Source organism: Euprymna scolopes, chromosome 2 (assembly GCF_053919585.1).
Source record: "Euprymna scolopes isolate OS-2025 chromosome 2, ASM5391958v1, whole genome shotgun sequence".
NCBI lineage: Eukaryota > Metazoa > Mollusca > Cephalopoda > Sepiida > Sepiolidae > Euprymna > Euprymna scolopes.
This window is the reverse complement of record NC_136483.1, coordinates 64,217,601-64,241,139: the sequence shown is the minus strand read 5'-3', so window position 1 is coordinate 64,241,139 and position 23,539 is coordinate 64,217,601. Positions and strand designations below refer to the sequence as shown.

The window sequence follows — 23,539 nt, the reverse complement described above, 5'->3', positions numbered from 1 at the left end:
AACCTATTTATGTGATTTAAAAGACGGTTTTTGTTTAAAACTTATTCAATAAGGAAGGAAAGTTTAACATTACTCTATACTTTCTCATTCTTTATTTAAATTAAGGGATCTCAATTTCTTTTCAATTTTTTTTATTTTCTTTCGTTCCTCCTTATTATTATTATTTACGATTATCGGATATTTTAGATGTAGAAAAGGAGATGACTCTAAAACATATTAAATGAACATAGGTAATTAGAGGTAATGTTGTATGATAATTTGTTGGAAAAATGTTTTTAATGGAGATTCGAAAATAGATAAATATATAAATCTTGAAAAAAACGTTTCAAGGATGAGATATAGGTAAAAGATTTCAGCAATAGAGTGGCCTTACATAAGAGCAACATCAAAATTGCAGATAACAGACACCTCTATGTTTCAAAACACGTACACACATGCAGTGGAAACAGCTTCAAAATAATGCCAATCTTCCAAACAAACAATTATTTTTATTTAATTACACAGGAAAAAAACTTCATCACCAGATTCACTCCTGAATGGAACAGAGCCTAGTATCAACACAAAAAACATGTAATGCAATGTAATGCCAGGCACACTCGCATGCACATCCATATACATATATATATACACACCCACACATAAATCAGAACCGACACATTAAAACACACACGTGCGCGCATACAACCACACACAAACATAACACCCCTATCTCTAATAAAACACACTGAACAATGCCAACAATACCAACCCTACTTAACCTCGAAACCAACAACACTAGGAAACACCTAGAACCATAGCATAATATTTGTTCCAACACCTCGCTACCTCCTCAGTCAGTGGAAGAGAACCCCCTCATGACTGAGACAACTATCATCCCTTCTATCATCCCCCTCTCATACCTATACCCCCTCCAATTGCTCCCTTCCTCTGGGGAACAAAATCTTCCCCACACTAGGAACCGATCCTGGGTCTGACCATACCCACATGGGGAGACAAATAAATAGAAACATTAAAAAATCCCCTATACATATTTTTAAATACACCCCTCTATCTAAACAAATATAATATAAGGAATACCCGAAGAGACTGAAACGAAAAATCACAATACTAAAATCCAAGAATCCAAAACATGAATATCAAAATAGAATGAAAGCACCTCTATCCTTATTTCAGAAGAGCTGGTCCCCTCTCCTCACACATACACATTAGTAACGACCTTGGATCACAGTCTCCTTCCTAGGGAAGCAAATAACCTCATAATACTATAAAACAGTACACACATTTTCAAACCAATAAAAGAAAACACACACACGCACTCACACACCATACCCTAAAGGAAAAGGGAAAAAAACACAAGCAGAAAGAGAGAGTGACTACAGCCAAGGTCAGCGGCCTCGACAAGCCCAATAAGAGAGTAATAAAAATTGAACATACCAATGAATAATAGACACTTACATGCCTCAACCCCTTGGAAAACACTTCAAATGAACTACGAAAATGCCATTTTTACATCTCCAACACATTTGAAAATAATTTCTGACGAGGACGCTTCACAGAATGTCTGAAACGCGTAAAAACGATTTCAATGATTTAAAAACATTATTACAATGATCCAAACAGAATTCTCAATGAAAAACCAAGACACGGAATAAGAAAATAATGTTAAAAAATACACATTGTTGGCGACTACCCCCTTATTTAAGTATATATATATATATATATATATATATATATATATATATATATATATATGAACAAATGATTAATAAAACATGTTAAAAATATATTGAAGAATAGTTAAAAACATATTTAATTTTAAAAAGGATGCACAAGATAAGTGAATAGTCCTTAATCCGCGGAGTTTCGAAGAAATACTCTCCTTCTCGTCAGAGGGCAGGAATTATCAAAATGCGAGATCGGATTGTGCATGTAAAAGTATTTAATGAAACCACAAGTAAGTCACAGATCTTACTTGGTTAAAAAAAGGGTGAGGTAAGGGGAATAGGAGGTAAAAGAAAAAATGATAAAAAGATTTTACATGAATGGATAGTCCGGTGAAGGGTAAAAAATCCAAGAATGTTAAAATCCAAACACGGTCGAATTAAAAACTTCCAATCCAACAGGTAAGTTCCAAATGGTCCAAAATGATCCAAACGGCAGAATTCCTTGTAAAAAATCACAAATGGAATGAGTTCAAAATCATTAAAAGAAAAGTTCAAATGTGCACAGAAAAAGCACTGGAGAGAATATTTAAAACACGTCTGCCAAGGCCGGAAGAATATATATATATATATATATATATATATATATATATATATATATATATATATATATATATATATATATATATATATATTCAAAGAGACGTATTGTGAAATACAGCGGAGATACTTTGCGTTATTATTCTTTTTTTAATTTGTCGAAATATATATTTATCAAAATTAAAAATATTAATGAAAGTTTCATAGTTATCACGAGCGCTTTCGTTCTGACTTCGAATCATCTTCAGGTGAAATTCATGGAGTTGATGAGGTGAAAGACAATAGAAGCGAAAATATGTAAGTTCAATAAGGACGTGATAATACAAAAATGTGCAACACGAAAACTATTTTTAAAAAAATAAAATTCTCGATGCATTTTACATTAGAACCCAGCATCTTACCATTAATAAAATAATAATAAGCGCTTTACTACTACTAATAATAATAAGCTCTTTACTCATGGACTAGTTGATTTTAAAACTCAAATTTTTGATCGACGTAAGTTTTTAATCAGCTTTTAATCGACATTTGATATACTTTTAACCTCCCATAAATCGATAATAAAATAGAAAGGTAAAGTTAGCGAAGATAGATAAGAAAATGGAGAAAGAAAGAAAAGAAGAAGATAGAAACTATAGATAAAGGATACAGAAATACATATATGAATAGATAAAAATTAAGCGATCTACAAGTGAAGAATTATTTAATCTTATTTTTGAACTTTTTAAAACACTTTTCTGATGCCATTTTCATTCAAAATCCCCTCCTCTTTGTTATCCTTCCTTCCTCTCTACAACTCTTTCTTTTTCTCTCTCACTTACACACAGGTATCCTGTTTATCTCTCTTCTCTTCTCTCCGTCTCTACCCCTCTCTCATAATTAGTTTTATCATTCGCGTACTACTTTTCGTATTGTCCCTTCATTTGCATAATTTGTCGTTTTGTGACATTATTTGATGCAGGTGAATTGCGAACGGTAACAGGCAATCAGCTCTGCAGACTCTTAGTAGTATGTAGATTATCAAATTATTTAAGTGTAAAACATCCGTAAAGGAAATTAATAGTTGATTAGTAAAAACAAAAAATACCGATTTAATTTCCAGTATATGCATTTTCAACAGATATTAATAAATTCACATAATTCACTAACTCAAAACATTTCAGCATCATATAAATGCAAAAATATATAATCGCATCATAATAATATTGTGTGGAAAATTGTAAATTTAATTTTCAGCGGTTCTAATTTTGGGGAAAATGTTTTAGGGGAGCCGATTTTATGGAAATATTTTTGGGTGAAAACTAAAGATTATATATATTACAAATATTAATAATTATTTTTTTATACCTACAAATAATAGTGTTTCATGCTTACGCGATCATCAGTGCAATAAGAAGTGGCAATTCGTACTGGTTGGGAGATTCGAATCCAGCTACAAAGTCGACTTTGACTACATTTGCTAAGACGTTACCTTTAATCAGCTAACAATTGCCACGAGAATTAAGGGAAATTTAAACACCTATAAATGCTAAATGTCAGCATAACTGTAAACAGTCGAGAGGATTCAAACGAATTCAGTTTTTATAGGTTTGTTTTTACTATTTATTTTTCGCTCGTATCTAAATTTAATTTATATATCAAATATTATTTAAATCAAGAACTGATTTTTACACAAAATATTAGCTCATTTTTGGGGATTTTCTTAATTATTTTTGGTTTATTTTATATTTTCAAATTTCTGTAAAATTCAAACATTACCTTCTTTCCAGTGTTTCTGTATAGAAACATTTATTTAAAATTTTCTCTTCCCATAAATTAAAAAAAATTCTTTACTTCTACGTAAGTATGTTACAGTAAGGATAGACATTCTTAGTTGTGGAATAATACGAACGTTTAAATTAAATAATACGAACGTTTAAATTAAATAATTAATTTATAAATATAATACTTACAGAACGGCATAATCACGTATACAAACCGGTTTCCGTTAGAACACTGGTTAAGCAATGTTGAGCCTAGCCAGTACCAGGTGAATGGCAATTTACTAATACCTGATATTGTATGTACTCTCCGCTTATATCATCATTGTTTCCAGCCATCCTGGACTTCTCTTTGCCACTGTAATCAGACAGTGCCGACTGAAGTGAGGTGTGTTTAGGGATTGTGCAATCTTGCTTTACAATTATACGCGCAGTCACGCTTACAGAACGTATTGATTGTCTCTCGAGACTTAATCGAAGTCATAATTACTTATAGTGTATGCAATTTAATAGTTATTAATGATAAAACATTCTTATAAAATACTTAAATCGGGTCCGGTACATATGTTTCGTAAGTTCTTAGCCTCATACAAGCAACCTGATTGTATTAAATAGAACTAAACGAGAATCTCATGGACAGAGGTTCTCTCCCAGAACTTTGTGAAACGTAATACCGTGTGTCTATTTCTCGACTGGCTATAACATGGTTATTTTCTCGACTGGCTATAACATGGTTATTTTCAAATATAATATGAATAACTTTGTAATATGCGGTATAAAGTTATCTTGATCATAATTTAATACTTTGTTATCACGCAATGCATCCTTAAGGAAGTAAAATTACACAGTATTTCTTTATCTACTATATTCATATCCATGCGAATCATCAAAATAGTGTAAGCCATACCCAAGTTTCTCCAGAACTGATCATGTTGTCTTACCTAACACTTAACCCTTATCCTAGAGTGCCCCCAGGCCCGGTCGTACAATACGCTTAAACATGATATTTTAGTAATTATTGGAAAGCGGGAGAGGGCAGAGCGGTAGCTCTAGATATATCTAAGGCTTTTGACAGGGTATGGCATGAGGGTCTCCTCAGGAAGATTAGATCTTACGGTATCACTGGTAGAATACTTAACGTAATTAAATCCTTCTTAGATAAGAGAAAAATCCAGGTTGTCCTCGACGGTCGTACATCTAAACAATATGATATAAATGCGGGAGTGCCCCAAGGATCTATCCTTGGACCTCTGCTGTTCCTGATATTCATAAATGATCTCCCCGACAAGATTGCCTCTGAGATGGGGATATCTGCTGATGACACCACACTCTATAGCAGGCACGACAGGAAAACAAACGAACATATATCTAAAGTAATGGCAGTAACACTAGAGGATGACCTCCAATCAGTAGTGGAATGGGGACAAAAATGGATGGTCACGTTCAATGCCACCAAGACAAAACTGGTTTCATTCAATAATTACAAGAAACCTTCTCTACCACCTATAGCAATGGCTAACGACTCTTTATCTGAGAGTACGTCTCTCAAGCTCCTTGGCCTAACGTTCACTGGAAACATGAGTTGGAACAGTTACATCGAGGGCATTGCCAGGGCTGCTGCAAGGAAGGTGGGCTCTCTCTACCGTGCTAGAAACACCCGAAAGTATCCTGTACCTCTATAAGGCCACTATTCGCCCATGTATGGAGTATTGCTGTCATATTTGGGCCGGTGCATCGGCTACTAGTCTCTCGCTCCTTGACAGGGTTCAAAAGAGAGTCGCAAATCTGATAGGCCCTAAACTGGCATCAAAACTTCAGCCTCTGTCCCATCGTCGAAACGTTGCATCCCTCTGCCTGTTCTACAAGTATTATAATGGTGAATGCTCTGAAGAACTGCAAGCACTTGTGCCCCCACGACGTGATCACCCTCGACAGACCCGACAAGCTGCAAAATCCCACCCCACACTGTAGAGATCCCTAGATGTAAAAGATCTTTCTACTCCAGTAGTTTCTTCCCCAGAACTGCTAGACTTTGGAATTCCATTCCAGGTCACTGCTTCCCCAACTGTACTGACATGCATAAGTTCAAGTGCAACGTGAACCAACATCTCGCTGCCCTAATCCCTACATAGTACCCCAGTAGATGTTTCCCCTGATAGTAGCCCCCTACACCAAAGTGGCAATGAGCCTTGTTTGGGGTGAAAATGTAATAATAAAAAAAAAAAATTCTATTGAGATGATTAATTTGTATATTTTTTTATTTATTTATTTGCGGTCTATAGTTGTTGTTCCACGATGTAGTGAGACGACAGCAACTATAGAAAGCAGTAATTACTGAAGATACAGTTGAAGATTCAGAATACCTATCCCGTCTCGGTAAACAATCTGGCGAAGGGCAGGGGGAATACTTGGCCGAAACATCGTGAAATAGCAACTATAGAAGACGAGGATAATAGTCTGCAAATAACTAAATAAAAAAATATACAAATTACTCATCTCAATAGAATTCCAATATCATGATTAAGCGTATTTAACGCAAATAAATAAATAATATGATATTTTAATTTATACGGATTGGATATATATTATTATAGAAGCAATCATCTATTGATAATTATATATTACGAGGAATAATTTGCTCTGGGGACTAATTTTTATCGAAAAAAAAACTAATAATGTCGATTATCAAATTCCGTCTGTGTTTGTTATAAATATCACATCAGCTGATATTTGGGCTTAACGATGAATGCACTAGAAAATCCACTTCAGTTTAATGTTTACTTTTTAAATATGCAATCCAAGAAATAGATTGCAGCGATTTTAAATGGTACTTCTTCTTTTATCGTAAATTCAACTGATGACTAAGAAAAAATTGAAATAAAATGGTGAGGTGCATCCGGGTTTAAACAGAGGAATTCTCTACCACTAAGCGATATCTCCAGATTATAATAAATCGTTTTTTTTTAAGAAGAAATTATTTGCTGAAATTTTATTATCTCCCTTGCCGGTTCCCTGTAAAATTATTTATATATATATATATGTAAGAGAGAAAAGCTATTTTTTTACAATCAGTTATTTCGATTTTCGATAATTATCGGATGAATTTCTATACAAAGCATATCTAAGGACACTGCCAGACATAAAAATTAGCTTTGTGTGAAATTTGCAAAAAATATTGTCAGCCGTTTCGAAACTTGTGAGGGAGGAACTCACACGCAAAGTGATATTTATATAATAGTAGAGATAGAGATACTAAATCAGACGCTCTTTACTAACACACACGAACAGATTTTCAAACAGTGTTGGAATATTCTGTTATATTCCTTAGGAGGTAACTTGTGTTATTCTACATCTCATTTCTTGTCAGTTTTTCTCTTCGTTTGGACACTAACCAAGTCGAGATGAGTTCGTGCTGTGAATAAATTATCATGCAGTACGTGAGGATTACTAATTGTTACCGGTATACAACATTCAATAAAATTTGATCTTCTGTGGTTTTAGCAGATAGAACTGGAGTGTGAGACAGTGTTTCTTTTTTTTTATTTGTGATTAAAAAAACGTATAAAATGTATATTTCTCATAATTTAACCTTTATACAAATAAATGCATTTCTTTATTTACTATATTCATATCCATAGAATGCCTTATTAAATATGTATGAATTATAACCTACGAAGGTCAAACATTACTCGAGGATAATTAGATTACCATTTGTATCCTTAACTGTACTATGTAAGCGTTGAAAAGGATAGACGAAAGAAACATCAGTTGATTACGCAAAAGAATATGTTTACAAGCTTACATTTAATTTGAAAATAATCAAGTTTTAGATTGAAAGGAAGTAATTCGGCGGTAATGTGTTCCAGGTGTGTGAGGTTCTATTAAATAAAGTGTTCATAGAATATCCGTTCGGTTTTACGTACACAAAAAGGATTAATTTCAATGGCGGTAGGAGGTTGAGTTCTTGTGTATGTTTTACAATGGGCAATAAAGAATTGGAACTCAGCCGAGCACTTACTATTAAAAGAGATTAGAGAAAGAATATTGTTTCTTCTTTGAGAAACTTGTTGCGGGGAAGAAAAGAGATCACCAGCCGCTAAAAGTGTTCACATATCACGCCGATTGTGTGGCCAGATATCTTCAAGAAAAGGCTGAGTGAAGAAGGGAGTTAACATTGCAGTGTGGTATTGACTGCTTCGGGAATCACACTGAATGCATACTCCCACATCTGGTGTGTTGCTTTGCTTACCTTGATCCATAATCGTCCTTACGTGATTGTGTTTTCTTGTGTGATTCATCAAATAAAGTATTTGTTCCTAAAACAGTGGAGTTAAATTATTGATTTGCTCTAAAATATATCAGACATTTAAAATTTGACAGGTTGCTTCTGTGTATAGTAGCTGACATATGCCAACACTTGGGACTCAGACGATGTATGCAAACAGTTGCACGGAAACAAAGACAAAAGAAAAGAATTCGACTCCCTTTTTTTCAGTTAAAACAACAGACATTTATTTACATGTACTTCCAGCATAACGCCTTTTTTCTTGTTCAAAAGTTTTCGCGTATTCCAATGTGTTTAACAAGACTCTGTTGTGTCGAATACGTGGTATTCTGCCTTTGGTCCGGCCATGTGTATTACAGTCTTTTCCTGTCGCTCTAGGGTGGCGTGTGTAATACATTTCCTTCTTATATTTTTCAGAACACGTTTTTTTCTTTCATTCTTACTCTCTGTGACGTAATCTCGCACACTCTAGGTTCTTTGCATACATTGGTTGTCGCACAGCTGCTGGTGCTGCCATACATTTGCCCGCACTCTGTTACATCTATTTGCACAAATGACATGGAAGATTCATTTATTTGTTGTTGATCTTTTAAGTTTGGTAAAAGCAAAACAGAGGTTCAAATGAGTGGAATATAGAATTTATTCTTGTATATCGATATTCATGTACTGATTGACGCTCAAAGAGTTTCATGCAGGTGCATTGTCGCGGTGAGAAAGGGTTGATGTAAACAAAAGCGCGTGAAGAGTAAACAATGATTACAGAAATACATGATTATAGTTTTTTTTTTAAGTATTAATAGATCGCCACTTATCAAGGCCCAATGACCACATGATGATAAGGGTTAATGTATTTTTGCAGGTGAACAGTAAGATAATATCGTACGGATTCGTAACGATTGTAGCAACTGGGCAGAATTTAATTCTGAATAGAACAGGTCGTCAAGAATTTGGTACCATTGGACGTTAAAACAGTCATCGAATAATCATATAGGAAGCAGCCACGGCCATTTTTTCTATCTCTCATATATTAGATGACCAGACAACTCACATATCTCTATTTTGTTCGTAGTTCACACAGTAAGTTAAATTCAATTACTTGTACATATGGTAAAAGTCACTTGTCTATTGTTTCTGTTCTTTCGTCTTCCTGCTATGAGAATGGGGATCTTGAGCACAACAAATGGACCACCTATCACAGATGATGCCTTTGCTACGTTGACTAATGAACCAGGTAGTTAAAAGAAAGATCAAATGTACTAATAATACGCGTTTCAAGCTCTGTGATAAATATTTAAATACGATGTTACGAAGATCTCGCAATTGCGTCGATCAAGTGAATACAGTGAATTGTTGTCTTTCCTTTTTTCGGTGGGGGGAGGTTTGAATCTTGTACAACTTTCAGTGTTGATTTTTTTTCGGTTCTGTTTTATTCATTTGCTACTTTGTAATCATCTGTAATTTAATTGTATTATATACATAAATACATTTGTCAACAAAAAAGTGATCGAAAATAAATTATGATTTAGTGTATGTATGAAGTTCAAAATGGTCATTAATCAATGCTATTCTGAAGAGATCATCATTTCCTCGCTAGTAAAATAAATATATATATATATATATATATATATATATATATATTACAATATATAATATTATATATTATATTATTACGACTGTTTTAATGTTCAACGTATATATATATGTGTGTGTGTGTGTGTGTGTGTGTGTGTGTGTGTGTGTGTGTGTGTGTGTGTGTGTGTGTGTGTGTGTGTGTGGTGTATTTTGTAGTTTTTAAATCTATGTGTATATATATTTTGTAGTTTTTTGAAAACGAGAAGTTTCCAAAATAAATTTGCACCGATATTTAAACTCGAAAAACACGGCCTTTCTCCTGCAGTATGCATTATTTTTAACTATTCTAAACTTAATACTTAACCAAGTCTGTGCCTTAATATTGCATTGTATTACTTTAAACCAGATTTCAAAGGATTTTTTCTAATCTAAGTTAATACAAAATAATCCGAGTGCTCAAATTGATACCAGATCTATTATCGTATTTAATTAAAAGGTAAACCTTCTCTTAAACTTTAGAATCTAGAATATTCTAACTTTAGAGGTAGATGAAGCTAGAGAAGTAAAGGGGGGGTAATAAGAAAATAAGTAAGAATACAGAATCGTACAAAGATTACACCCCGCCCCTCAAACAGGTCCTTAAGTACCTGACATGGATTGGCCATGCGGGCAAGTTTTTCTTCTTTCTTTTACGATATGAACTGAAGAACACAGGATTATTCTCTTTGGACCAAAAGTTAAGCAATTCTTCTATTTATTTAACTTCTGAAATCTATTCGTTTTAATATCGCAAACCATTGTACATTGCAATTATATTTTTCTTATTTCAGCTTTGACTTAACATTCGGAACATTTTAATTATACTCCTTTCGTAGTTTTGGAATCTTTTTCTTGTTAAATGTGCTCTTATTACCTAGTACTGTGCTTTTGTTTGTGCTTGGCCTAAATTAGGAACTAAATAATAAACCACGACTCACTATGTACCTATGATTTCTCTCGAAACCGTAAAAAAAGACGACTGCCTATTTTCTCTCCTAAACTCTACCTTAAACTCTATATCCTAACGTGTAATTATACGGTACTCTAGTAGTTAAATCATCTCTTCTGATCACTAACCAATTGCTCTATTTCCCAAGCTGCCATTAAATTTAATCTATTGCATGTAACATAGAAGGGTCTTAGCTCTGAACCCTTAACCTTAGCAGACTGACTTTTTCGAAATCGATACACATTAGCATCTAATGTTTTCAACTAAGGCATGCATTAAAGTATAATCTTATCCCATAGCTAAGCTTTAAAGTAGATACTTACAAGCCAGTCTTATATGTATAGAGTACTGTTGTCACATTTGGACTGGTGCATCTGCTACTAATCTCTCACTCCCGGATACGGTTTAAAAGAGAGTCGCCAACTTGATAGGTCCTGAACTGTACACTAGGCTTCATCGTCTGTCTCATCGCTGAAATGCTTTATCACTGTGCCTGTTAAACAAGTACTTTAATGGTGAATTCTCTGACGAACTACAAGCACTTGTGCCCCCTCGACGTAAATACCCCCGAAAAACCCGACAACCAGCATAATCCTACCCCTTCGCAGTAGAGATCTCTAGGTGTAAGAAAGCATTCTACTTTAATACTTTCTTCCCCAGAACTGCTAGACTTTGAAACTCACTTCCGGGATTTTGCTTTCTTAACTGTACTGACATGCAGAAGTTCAAGGGTTATGCGAATAGACATCTTGCTACTCATCTACTTTCATAATATCCCTGCAACTTATGTCGCCGATAGTAGCCCTCTACTTCAAAGTGGCACTGTGCCTTGTTTGTAAGTAAGTAATTAGATGATGAAATTATGATAAATTACAATATTCATTAGTCTATCAATAATTCAAACGAGGAAGTCGAATAAAGAAAATTTTTCACTCGTGCATTTTCAAGGATAGGATCTTTCATCATCGTGTAAACATCAGTAAAAATGGATCACTGCTAATTATAAACTTGGAATTATATATATATATATATATATATATATATATATATATATATATATATATATATATATATATATATAAGGAATGTAAAAATACCAGCGGTGGTTGACGTTATGTTTTGAGAAAAATAAAAAAACCGAATGAAATTATTAAAATAATCAACGTTTCGTCCTTATTTCAGAGGACATCTTCAGGATAATTGAAGTAAAAATGCAAGAAAAGAAAATATCATAGATCGTACGAAAAAGAGGATAGTTTTTTAAAAGTGTATATATAGACATCGAACAACCCAACCTTCCCATACGCACACATGTTTGTCCTTCCCGACATGGGTAGGATTCAAAAACTGTCCTCTTTTTCGTACGATCTATGACTTTTTCTTTTCTTGCATTTTTACTTCAATTATCCTGAAGATGTCCTCTGAAATAAGGACGAAACGTTGATTATTTTAATAATTTCATTCGGTTTTTCTATTTTTCTCAAAACATATATATATTTATATATATATATATATATATATATACACTTGTGCCCGATATTATTCATACCCCACCTTGAAAATTGAGTTTATTATGTGTAACTTTGTAAGAATTTATTGTTTACGTCCATATTGATACATATTCTTAATAAACCTCTTCTGATCATTTTCGTCATTTTAAAATCTCGGGATACTCGTAATAAAAGAAATATACAGCTATTTATAAAATCTGCAATGTTCAAAAATAATCATACCCCCTTATTTTTTCAGTATTAATCGAATTTCTGACTGTTTGTTTCCTGTTTGATTCTTATTTTGAATGCTTTTATACAACCTTTGATTAATTTCATTTCGTTTTTTGCATTTTTCAGAAATTAAAATGATATCAACTGAAAACCAATAAAAGAATAAAAATTATTAGAATGGGGAAGAAAAAAGAGCTTAGTAATGATCTTAGGACTAAAATTGCGAATTCACATAAGGATGGTTTAGGTTACAAGTCAATTTCCAAGAAATTTGAGGTCCCTACAGCAACAGTACAGAGCATCATCAAAAAATTCCAGAGCCACCACACAACAAACAACTTGATTGGTAGAGGAAGGAAAAGGAAACTGTCTGCTAGAGCCACCAGGAATATTGTAAGAAGTGTTAATGCAAATCCAACCACCACTACTAAGGACATTTTAGAAAATCTGGAGTCATCTGGCATAAAAATATCAAGGCAAACATTGCAAAGGACTCTGCATGAAAATGGTCTGAAAGGAAGAAGACCAAGAAGGACTCCATTGCACACCGGAAAACACCTTGCAGCACGTCTAAAGTTTGCTAGGACCCATGTGAATTCTCCAGAGTCCGTTTTCTCAAGTATTTTGTGGACTGACGAAACAAAAATTGAATTGTTTGGCCATATGGATGCTTCTTACGTTTGGAGGAAGAAAGGAGAAGCTTACAACCCAAAGAACACCATACCCACGATGAAACATGGTGGTGGTAGCCTAATGTTTTGGGGCTCCTTTTCGGCTAGTGGTCCAGGTAGTTTGGTCAAGATAGATGGAACCATGAAGAAGGAGCAATATTTTGAGATACTCCAGAAAAACATTAGACAGGATGCGGAGAATCTCAATTTAGGACCAAACTGGGTCCTTCAACAGGATAATGATCCAAAACATACTGCCAAAATAGTCAAGAAATGGTTTGAGGATAATCAAATTAATGTTTTGGAATAGCCTTGCCAGAGTCCCGACCTGAACCCTATCGGAAACCTCTGGCACATATTGAAAACTGAGGTTAAAAAGCGGAAACCTAGAAATTTGAGGGATTTAGAGAACTAGTGCATTGAAGAATGGTCAAAAATCAGTGTTGATGCTTGTAAAAACCTTGTTGATAAATATCCAAAACGGTTACAGGCAGTTATTAAGAATAAAGGGCATGCTATTGACTATTAGTAAGAGAGGTATGAATAATTTTGAACTAGTGCCATTATTGTTTTTCTTTGTATAATGTTTCAAACTTGCATAATTTATTTATTTGTTGAGTTTAAATTAAATGCCTATGCTTGATTTATTGTCTGAAATCCCTTTAATATTGTCTACCTTCTGGTTTGAGCAATATTCTTATAGAAATCTCAAAGATACGAGGGGTATGAATAATATCGGACACAAGTGTATATATATATATATATATATATAGTCATCCACATACAGTACTGTTTCGCTGTTTCACAGCTCATCAGTGCGGCTAGACAGGCAACTACCTCAAGCCAGGATTGAAACCCGACCGTTTATATGTATATATATACATACAAAATGTATATATATACATATATATGCATACATATATATACATATATATAATATGTATACGTATGTATACATATATATATATATATACATACATAAATGATGATTGCAACGTCTTATCATTCGAGTGCTACTCCCTCAGTCACTGAAAGCCCATGTACCCAAAACTGACTTTTAATCCTGCCAGCGACTTGCACATCCTCAAGCAGACATGACATTGAAGACGGTCATTGGTATACATATATATATATATATATAAATATATATATATATATATATATATATATATACATACATATATACACATACATACACATACACACATATATACATACATGCATGTATACATATATACATACATGCACAATACATGCGTACACATACATACATACAAATATACACATATATATATACTTATATACATACATACACATATAGACACATATACATTAGCACATACATACACACATTTACATATACACATACAGATTCGTACATATATATACATGTACACATACACATACACATACCTACATATACATACACATACATATATATGTACATATACACACATATACATACATACATATACACACATATATATATATACAAATATATACATATACATACACACATATATATACACACATACACATATACATGCATATATAGATATGGATACATATACATACACATGTACAAATATGAACATACATACACATTTACACACATACATACATAAATACATACATACATAGATATAATGATGGTAGATCAGTTATTACATGCTTCCAGCCTCTAAGGCCTACACGTGTCACAGCTTTTCCATCGCCACATGACTTTTTTATACACAAATGTCTGAAAGAGTATCTGTACAAAGATGTAATTACAGTTTTAAATTTGTACGACAGCTAAGTCTCTCTGCCGATTCAAAATGTTGAGATCCAGCAACAAGCAAGAGCAAAACCAGTTTAATGTGGGTACTGGTCTTTTAAATCAGAGATTTGCTTCTCCTAGAGGGATTGCCTTCGCAACGGCTTACGGGAGACCTCTCCATCACATATACGCACGCAAATAAACACATGCACGCACACATATATGCATACATACACATGCACACAAACATACATACGCATATACACATACGCACATACACACAGACGCACACATATACACATATAAAATATATTTGAAAGAGCGTTCTAAACGGCATAAATCTGCAATGATTATGACGACGACGATGATGATGGGTACGATACAATGAATCTAAAATGAATAAAGAAAAATAAATAATCCAACACACACAATTCGTAGAAGAAACGGTCATTCGTTGCGGTTTTTGTGCCACTTTTAAACTGAAGATGTGTTCCAAACGACATTAATCCTCAATGATCATGACGACGATGATGATGGGTAAGATTAAATGAATTTAACATTTTAATATAAAAGAAAAATAATCCAACACACACAATTCGTAGAAGAGACTGTCATTCGTATATATATATATATATATATATATATATATATATATATATATATATATATATATATATCGAAGATAATTCATGGCCTGAAGACGTAATCTCCCCAGCACGGGTGATTACAGAAACATGTATGCACATATGTAGCCATCAATGTTTGTATAAATAAATTTAATATACCTGCTCTGTTTACTCATTGAGAACTTTTTAGTAGACACATGTTGTTTCATTGGATGTACTTCTAGGAAACTAAACTCTACTGCCATTATATATATATATATATATATATATATATATATATATATATATATATATATATATATATAGTAAGAGTAAGTTATGAAAATATACATTTCAATTAAGCTACACAAATTTTTTCGTGTTTTACTCTCTCATGGGAGTTAGTCAAACTATTGCTCCGAACTAATGTTACCGCTCATTATTATATATACACATATGCTAGTTAGTCAATCAAATTCTTTGGTAACCTTGTCTCCAGTTTTCGAAGCCAATGGTTGCACGTATTTTAACAAATATTCACTTAACCCTTTTCTTTTTTCACATTTGGAGGGAATGGGGCATATCTCTTTGTGTATTAAAAATGTGACTTTTGATGTTCTTTTATATATTTACTTATATGTTTGCTTATACTAGTTAATTTATTCATTTGGTCAGAGTAAACCTAGAAATAATGGTAAGTAAAGAGTGTATCACCATTCTTCAAAGTTCCCAAGTTGGAGCATCACCACCGAATGAACTTTATGGTCATACCTAGGACTATAATCAATCCGGTTAGAAATAATTGTTGGTTGAATTGAATAAAGAAATATCATGAATATTAAACGTTGTTCGTATTCATTCAGCCAAAAGCATCTTTAAGCAAATAAGAATAAAATATCAAGATGTGATCCAGATATGATTACAAGATACTGAGTTCAGATACCAAATAAGAGACCCAGACGACCACCGGGGGAAGGAATACAACATTTAGTCTTGACAAAAAAGGTTTACTGTTTTCTTATATCGAGTTGTAAGCCATCCACTAAACCAAACCGAGTGATGTTTTTTTTTTAACATAGGCGTTTGGTATCATGCAACCGAATTGGCGATTAAATCTTAGAGACGAGAGACATTTATACGACATAAATAAGGTAATAAACTATTACGAATGTCAAATATGTCATGAACAAAAAAAACTCTGCAGAATGTGTGATGCTAATCCTTGCACAAGGTTTAAATTAGATATGCTAACTATGTCGAATAATAGTCTATCTTGTAAGATGCGATCTTGTATCTATATCTTCTTGTACCGCTTGGACGGTTGGTTGGTCTGTCACGTTTACCCCCACACACACACACACACACTCAATAAACCATCCTTTTTGAAAACTACGCGATCGAGCTTTATGCTTGTAGATTATTATGTCAACAGACCGGGATATGTGGCTACAATTATGGTGAATTAGATCAGGCGTTTTTTAATTATGAAAGATATGATATTGCTTTTGGTCTTTAAGGCTTAAGTAGAGAATGTTATTTTCATCGATAAACGCGTTTATTGAATAATCGAATACGCAGAATATACGTTCGTTTATATTACATAATGCAGAATCCATCTCCACTGAGTGAATGCTTAATATATATATAATTATTATTGTTATTAAAATTAGTAGTAGTAGTTGTAGTAGTAGTAGACATAGTAGTGGTTGGAGAAGGGGGAGGAGGAGAATACTAATATTGGGAAAGCACAAGGGGAAGTAGAGTATTGGGAAAATCGCTGTTTGTTTACCTATAGTTCAATTACACAAAGTACGTGATAAAATATTCTTTGGTTTTGAAATGCAATTACGTTTGAAGAAATAAAGACATTTGAATGGTTCTGATTAGCTATAAATTTACAATTATGCTACTGATTTGATGTTCGATTATGAAGAGTATACGTTCTTTTAGATTACTTATTACACCATGATTCATCTACAACAAATAAAACGCTTAATATATATAAACATTCTTAGTTTTATTAACAGTGTAGTAGGAAAAGAAGAAGAAGAAGTCATAGTAGTAGTAATAATAGTATATATTAAGAAAATCATAGTTTCTTTGCCTAAAGCTTTATTTCATATATATTTCAATTACACAAAATACGCGCTAAAATATATGTTTGGTTCTGAGATACAATTACGTTTGAGAAAATCTATTTAAATGGTTTAATTAGCCGTAATTTGCAATTAATTCTCAAATAAACTAATCTCTCACTAACTGTCTATCATTTTATTCCTCGCACTGTATCTTGTTTGGCCATCCGTTCTTATTTATACTGTTTCTATAATTATCGCTAACTACCCTCCCTCTATCTTTATGTGTGTGTGTGTGTGTTTGTGAGCATTTGAATGTAAAAAAAATACAGAATAAAAGTTTGGGATATTCCATTATAATCAAAAGATAATAACGCCATGAGAGAAAACCAATTTCTCCGATAGTACAAAGTGAAGGAGACAAAATGATTGTGAGAGAAAAGGAAATAAGGAGCGAAGATATATCAAGAAGAAAGAAACTCAATATGAATTTTATCTGGATATGCAAGTAAAAAGAATAAAGAGTAAAGTCACATTAAAACCTTATTACAATCAATGAGAGTTACAGAACAGGAAATAAGGGAAAAAGCTCTTTAGGACATGACATTTCGAAGCTAAATGCTTCTCAGAAAATGCCGGCAATCTGCAAAAATAAGGGTACAAAGACATCACCGACTTTAAAAAGATTTAGATCAGAAAGAAAAAAGACAAAAGAGAGACGGGCATGAAAGAAGCAATAAATAAAATATGTCGAATTAAGTATTGAAATAATAAGAGAAGAGCAAGAAATAGAAAAAGAAAAGATAAGAAAGTTAATAGCAAATCAACTCAAATTTTTGGAAAATAATCCAACGGAAAATAGGAGTACTCCAAAAAAATGAATCGAAAGTTAATATCCAGTACAATCATATGTAAAATCATCCAGAAAATCGTTTTCAATGCAAGTAATTGATCCGAGAAGTCCCAAGAGAAGTAATCTGATTCTGGGTTCTTGAATAAAGTGATCCTCACGAAAAGACAGTGTATCAGCGTTTCTTGTGCATAAAATGTATTTTCATACATATCAAAAAAAGTTTCGTGCAGCATTAGTTCACAGATATTAGGGTATTAAATTCAATAACCATAAAGTCCTAGTGAAACCCTTTCTATAGTTTTAAGGAAAACAATTTATATATATATATATATATATATATATATATATATAACTACTTCATTTACTCACATAAAATTAATATACGAAAGTATAGATTTATGCGTAAACTTTAAGTATTTACTTCAAAAGTGCTCAATACGTAGGTCGAGCTAGTTAGTAATTTATAAAATATATATGGCGATTAAGCTACACTGAATATTCTGCGTTTCATCCACTATAGGATTTGTTAGGCTTATGCGCGAATTCTGTGATTGTTTCTCGTTTTTATATATGTTGAGGATTTTAGTTAGCCAATCAGCTTTCTAGTATCCACCGCGCCCCTTCCTATCAGCTAATGGGCGTGCATAAGCCTGGCGAATCCTATAGTGGATGAAACGCAGAATATTCAGTGTAGCTTAATCACCATATATATTTTATAAATTACTATATATATATATATTAAAATTTATTGTGTACAAACATAGAATGGCTACAAATTTCGGAACATGTTTCAAATTTAGCTATAATAAACGTGACTTTCTTGGGCAAAGTAGAAAAGGAGATCCGTCTTTATGTCTTCATATGGTAGAAAGCTCGATTTCCTCAGGGGAACAAAAAGAGTATGTTCTTCGCGCCTTTATATTATACAGACTTTATGATATGAAGATGTGAAGAGCGGACCCTATTTTCTTTAGCCTGAGAAAAATCAGGCTTATTATAGCTACAACTAAAAGCATGTTATAAAATGATATGCGTGTATAAGTTTTTAATATAAATAAATGGATCTATATATTATTGAGCATATGTAAACATAGTAAAAGTTCTCCAAGGTTTTACCCTTTTGTCAGAAGCACACATACATTTACATTTATATATATATACGTGTGCGTGTGTTTGTGTGTGTGTTAGTGTGTGTATGTGTTAATGTGTGTATGTAGGGTGTTATGAAAATATATTCATGGTATATAAGCTTTACAGAGACATTCTCGTAGAGAATAGCGATTGCTATTAAAGAAATGCCGGCACCAGTAAACATAACTCAATTGCAGAGTTTTTTAGGTTCGATAAATTATTAGCAGGGGTTCATCCCAAATATGTACAAATTGCGCGCACCACTTAATGAATTGCTGAAAAAGGATAAGGTTTGGGAGCGCACAGAAGATTGCCAGACATCATTCCAAGAAATAAAAACAATCCTGACTTCAAAACTATTCCTATGCATTTCAACCCGCAGTTGGACATAATAGTAGCTAGCGAGGCTAGTCAATATGGCGTCGATCGAGGCGTGCATGCTACATCGAATGCCGGATGGTTCGAAACAGCCTATTGCTTTCGCATCACGGGCTCTCTTTCCAGCAGAAAAGAATTATTCTCAGATCGAGAAAGAGGTCCTAAGAATTATATTTGCAGTTTCAAAATTACACCAGTTCTTGTACGGAAGACATTTTTTTCTACAAACCGACCATAAGCCGTTGATATCCATTTTTTGGATAAAAAAAGGACTTCCAACATTAATTGTGAACCGACTATTAAGATGGGGAACTATAATTTTACAATTCAATTTCTCCCCTCAAAACAACTAGCCCATGCAGACGGTCTATCGAGACTGATTCCTGCCAAAATGGAACCTCTTGAAGATTCAGTAATTGCGGCACTACGTATTAATTGTGATGTAAAAACCATGATAAACAATATTATCCACGAACTGCCGGTCAAAATTCAGGAAATTAAGTCAGAATCCCTAAATGACAATTTCATTCAAACCACGAAGCAGAAATTAGCACTGGGTGACACCAGTTCAGGGATTTTTTATGGTTGCGACGAAATACTGTTATACGGTTAAAGGGTTGTCATCCCCCAAACCCTTAAAAAAAGAATTCTCTGGGGTTTTCACATGGGGCATCCAGGAATAAACAGAATGAAAAGCCTAATGAGAAGTTTTGTTTATTGGCCAGCTATGGAAAAAGTTATTACCGACATGGTGAAGAGATGCAAAGGCTGTGCTTTGGCTGCAAAAGCACCACCGATAACATATAAACCTTGGCCTAAGGCTGAACAACGATGGTCGAGAATCCACATCGATTATGCGGGACCTTTGGAGGATTTTTACTACCTGATAGTAGTTGACTCTTGCTCTAAATGGCTAGAGGTACTAAGATGCAAAGAACCGACCACGGCAACAAATTTTTTATTGGAATTATTTGCTCGGTTTGGGGTTGTAGACTGTTTGGTTATGGACAACGCTACACAGTTCACCTCGACAGAGTTCAGAGAATTCTGCGAAACCTATCAAGTTAAGCATATTATGACACCCCAGTACCACGCCAGAAGCAACGGCCAGGCCAAACTCTTCGTCGATACGCTTAAAAGGGCATTAAAAAAGGCGTCCGGTACACCGACAGAAAAGGCCCTTCAGCAATTTCTGCAGGTTTACAGAATCACTAGAAATCCGAACAAACCAGATGCGGGAACCTCAGCAGAAATCATGTTTGGACGGAAAATAAAATCGGTATATGATAAACTGCTCCCAAACACATAGTATACAACAGAACATCTACAATGCCAACGAAACGGTTTCACAGCGGAGATAACGTGTATTTAAGACAATTTAGAAATAACGTTTCTTTTGGGGAACAGGGCACGATCTTACGAAGAATCGGCTATCTTACATACATCATTCAGGGCCCAAAGTTCAGACAAACGAGACACCTGAACCAAATCTGGAAATGAAAAACCCACCGCAGGACGGCAGTGAGGTAATTGAAACTGTGTATGACTGTTTTGACACAGACCCTCCAAAAGGGATGTCAGAACCGAGACGCTCCGGCAGAAAGAGGAAGCTCACAGACCCCTTGCTGGTCTGTCCCAAAAGGAAGAAATACTGATTTTCACAACCGCGGAAATCAGCTTGGGAGGGGGGAATCACCCTCCAAATGGACTGTTCTATCTATTATATAAACCATAGACTTTTTGATCCCAGGTGTAGATTAAACACCAGAGGGACCATCGCCTGCTCGGTGACAGTTACTACTCTTTTCAGTTGTTTCGTAGAGAATCAGCATTATTCAACATCCGAATTTCTCATAACTTAAATGAAGACAATGTTGGATAAAAATTCGAGATGCACGAAAATGTGAGAAAAAACGGCGAATCATTCGTATAAACATTAACAAAAATATGATCTCAAAACGCACACAAATTTGCACTTAAATGTGCTTGCAATAAAATATTAACAATAAAGTACTTATGCGTCATGATAAAACAAACAGCTTTTATCGATTAAAAATCTATAAAATTCGAATGAGATGAAAACAGTCGCCCATACAAAAAACTGAATATTACGTTTCTGAATTTTTTAAATGAGGATTGTTTATTCGTATTATTTTGATTCTTCGGACTACTGCAAAGTGATATTCTCCGAAAGGTTGAAGGTGCAATCCTCAACGTGGGCGACCGAAAAATACAATTGCAAATTACTTAAGACCGCTGACATGGCTGACAGAACGAAAGCATACTACCCCAGTGAAGTAGATAAACTGTTCCGTTCGAAATTCCGTACAGATTTCCGAGTTCGATGGAAAGATTCCCGAGGGCGACTAGATACGCCTTAAGAAGGTCGGAGGTTATATCGATGGAAACGTTGTAAAGATGACACCCAAGATAAGATCAGTGGTCTAAAGAATCAAAATAACACCAAAATTCTGAATATATAAATGCTACGAAACCCAGTGACTTACAAGTAGACTTTTTTTAACTTTTATTCATGCCATGAGACTTCTATATTCGACCCCAGGTTTATTCTAGGCTACACTACTTTCTTGAAAATCACAATATGCTCTTAGTTAGTACTTGCAACAAAGAAAAAAATCAGTGACCCTCAACCGATCGAAGATAAGTGTAGAACGTTTCGGTGTAGTAATGTAGACATAAAGTCACGCGAACATTGTCCATCTCCGATGTTGTGACCCATAACATATGCAGCTTCCCTAAAACCGGTTCCTATGTTACTAGGAAAGATTTAGAAATAATGTCGGTTTTAATACAAAGAAAATTTAGTTCCCTATAAAGAAGCATTTTCGGTGTTGTTGCTGGATAGCATCTACAGATTTGCATACTGTGTAGTTGGACGTAAGCAGTTCCGACTACAAATGGAGGAAGCCGAATCCAAACATCTATAATATAAACCTCACCTGTCTGTTTCAGTGTATGTATGTATGTATGTATGTATGTATGTCAATCATCATCATGTATGTCTAAAACTTTCGATAGAAGCGACAGATTTTCACAAGATCGATATTCTTTTGAAGCTCGAACCTTCGGGTGACAATATCGAAAGATTAGCTAAAAACATTAATTCCTTCACCATCAACTGGACACTTTTCTACGGGGAGGGGTTGCTTTTTTCGCCGATATTTTCGAACATCATCCCCTTTTTTCGATTGATTAGCCTTTATTTTAACATTCGTGAATTCCGGTTTGGCGATTGACGCAACTGCAAAGACGCCACGTTTTTTCCCCCGTACGGGATCGAGCCTGCCTGTTTACTACCACGTTTTTTTTTGTTTGTTTTTTTTTTATTGCTTAACACACACCTCCAAGCATCCGGGCAACGCCGGGCACCCAGACTAGTACAAATACAAAACACGATTACTATTTTCGTACCAGCTCACATCCCTATGTTAAGTTTCTATACTAATTTCAGATGTA

General features: G+C 34.1%; 1 protein-coding gene across 2 annotated transcripts in view; it reads right to left on the bottom strand.

The window, feature by feature from the left end:
- The window catches only part of LOC145291714 (acetylcholinesterase-like), a 457,063-nt gene that overhangs the window by 357,530 nt on the left and 75,994 nt on the right, over nt 1-23,539 (bottom strand). The window lies entirely within an intron of this gene.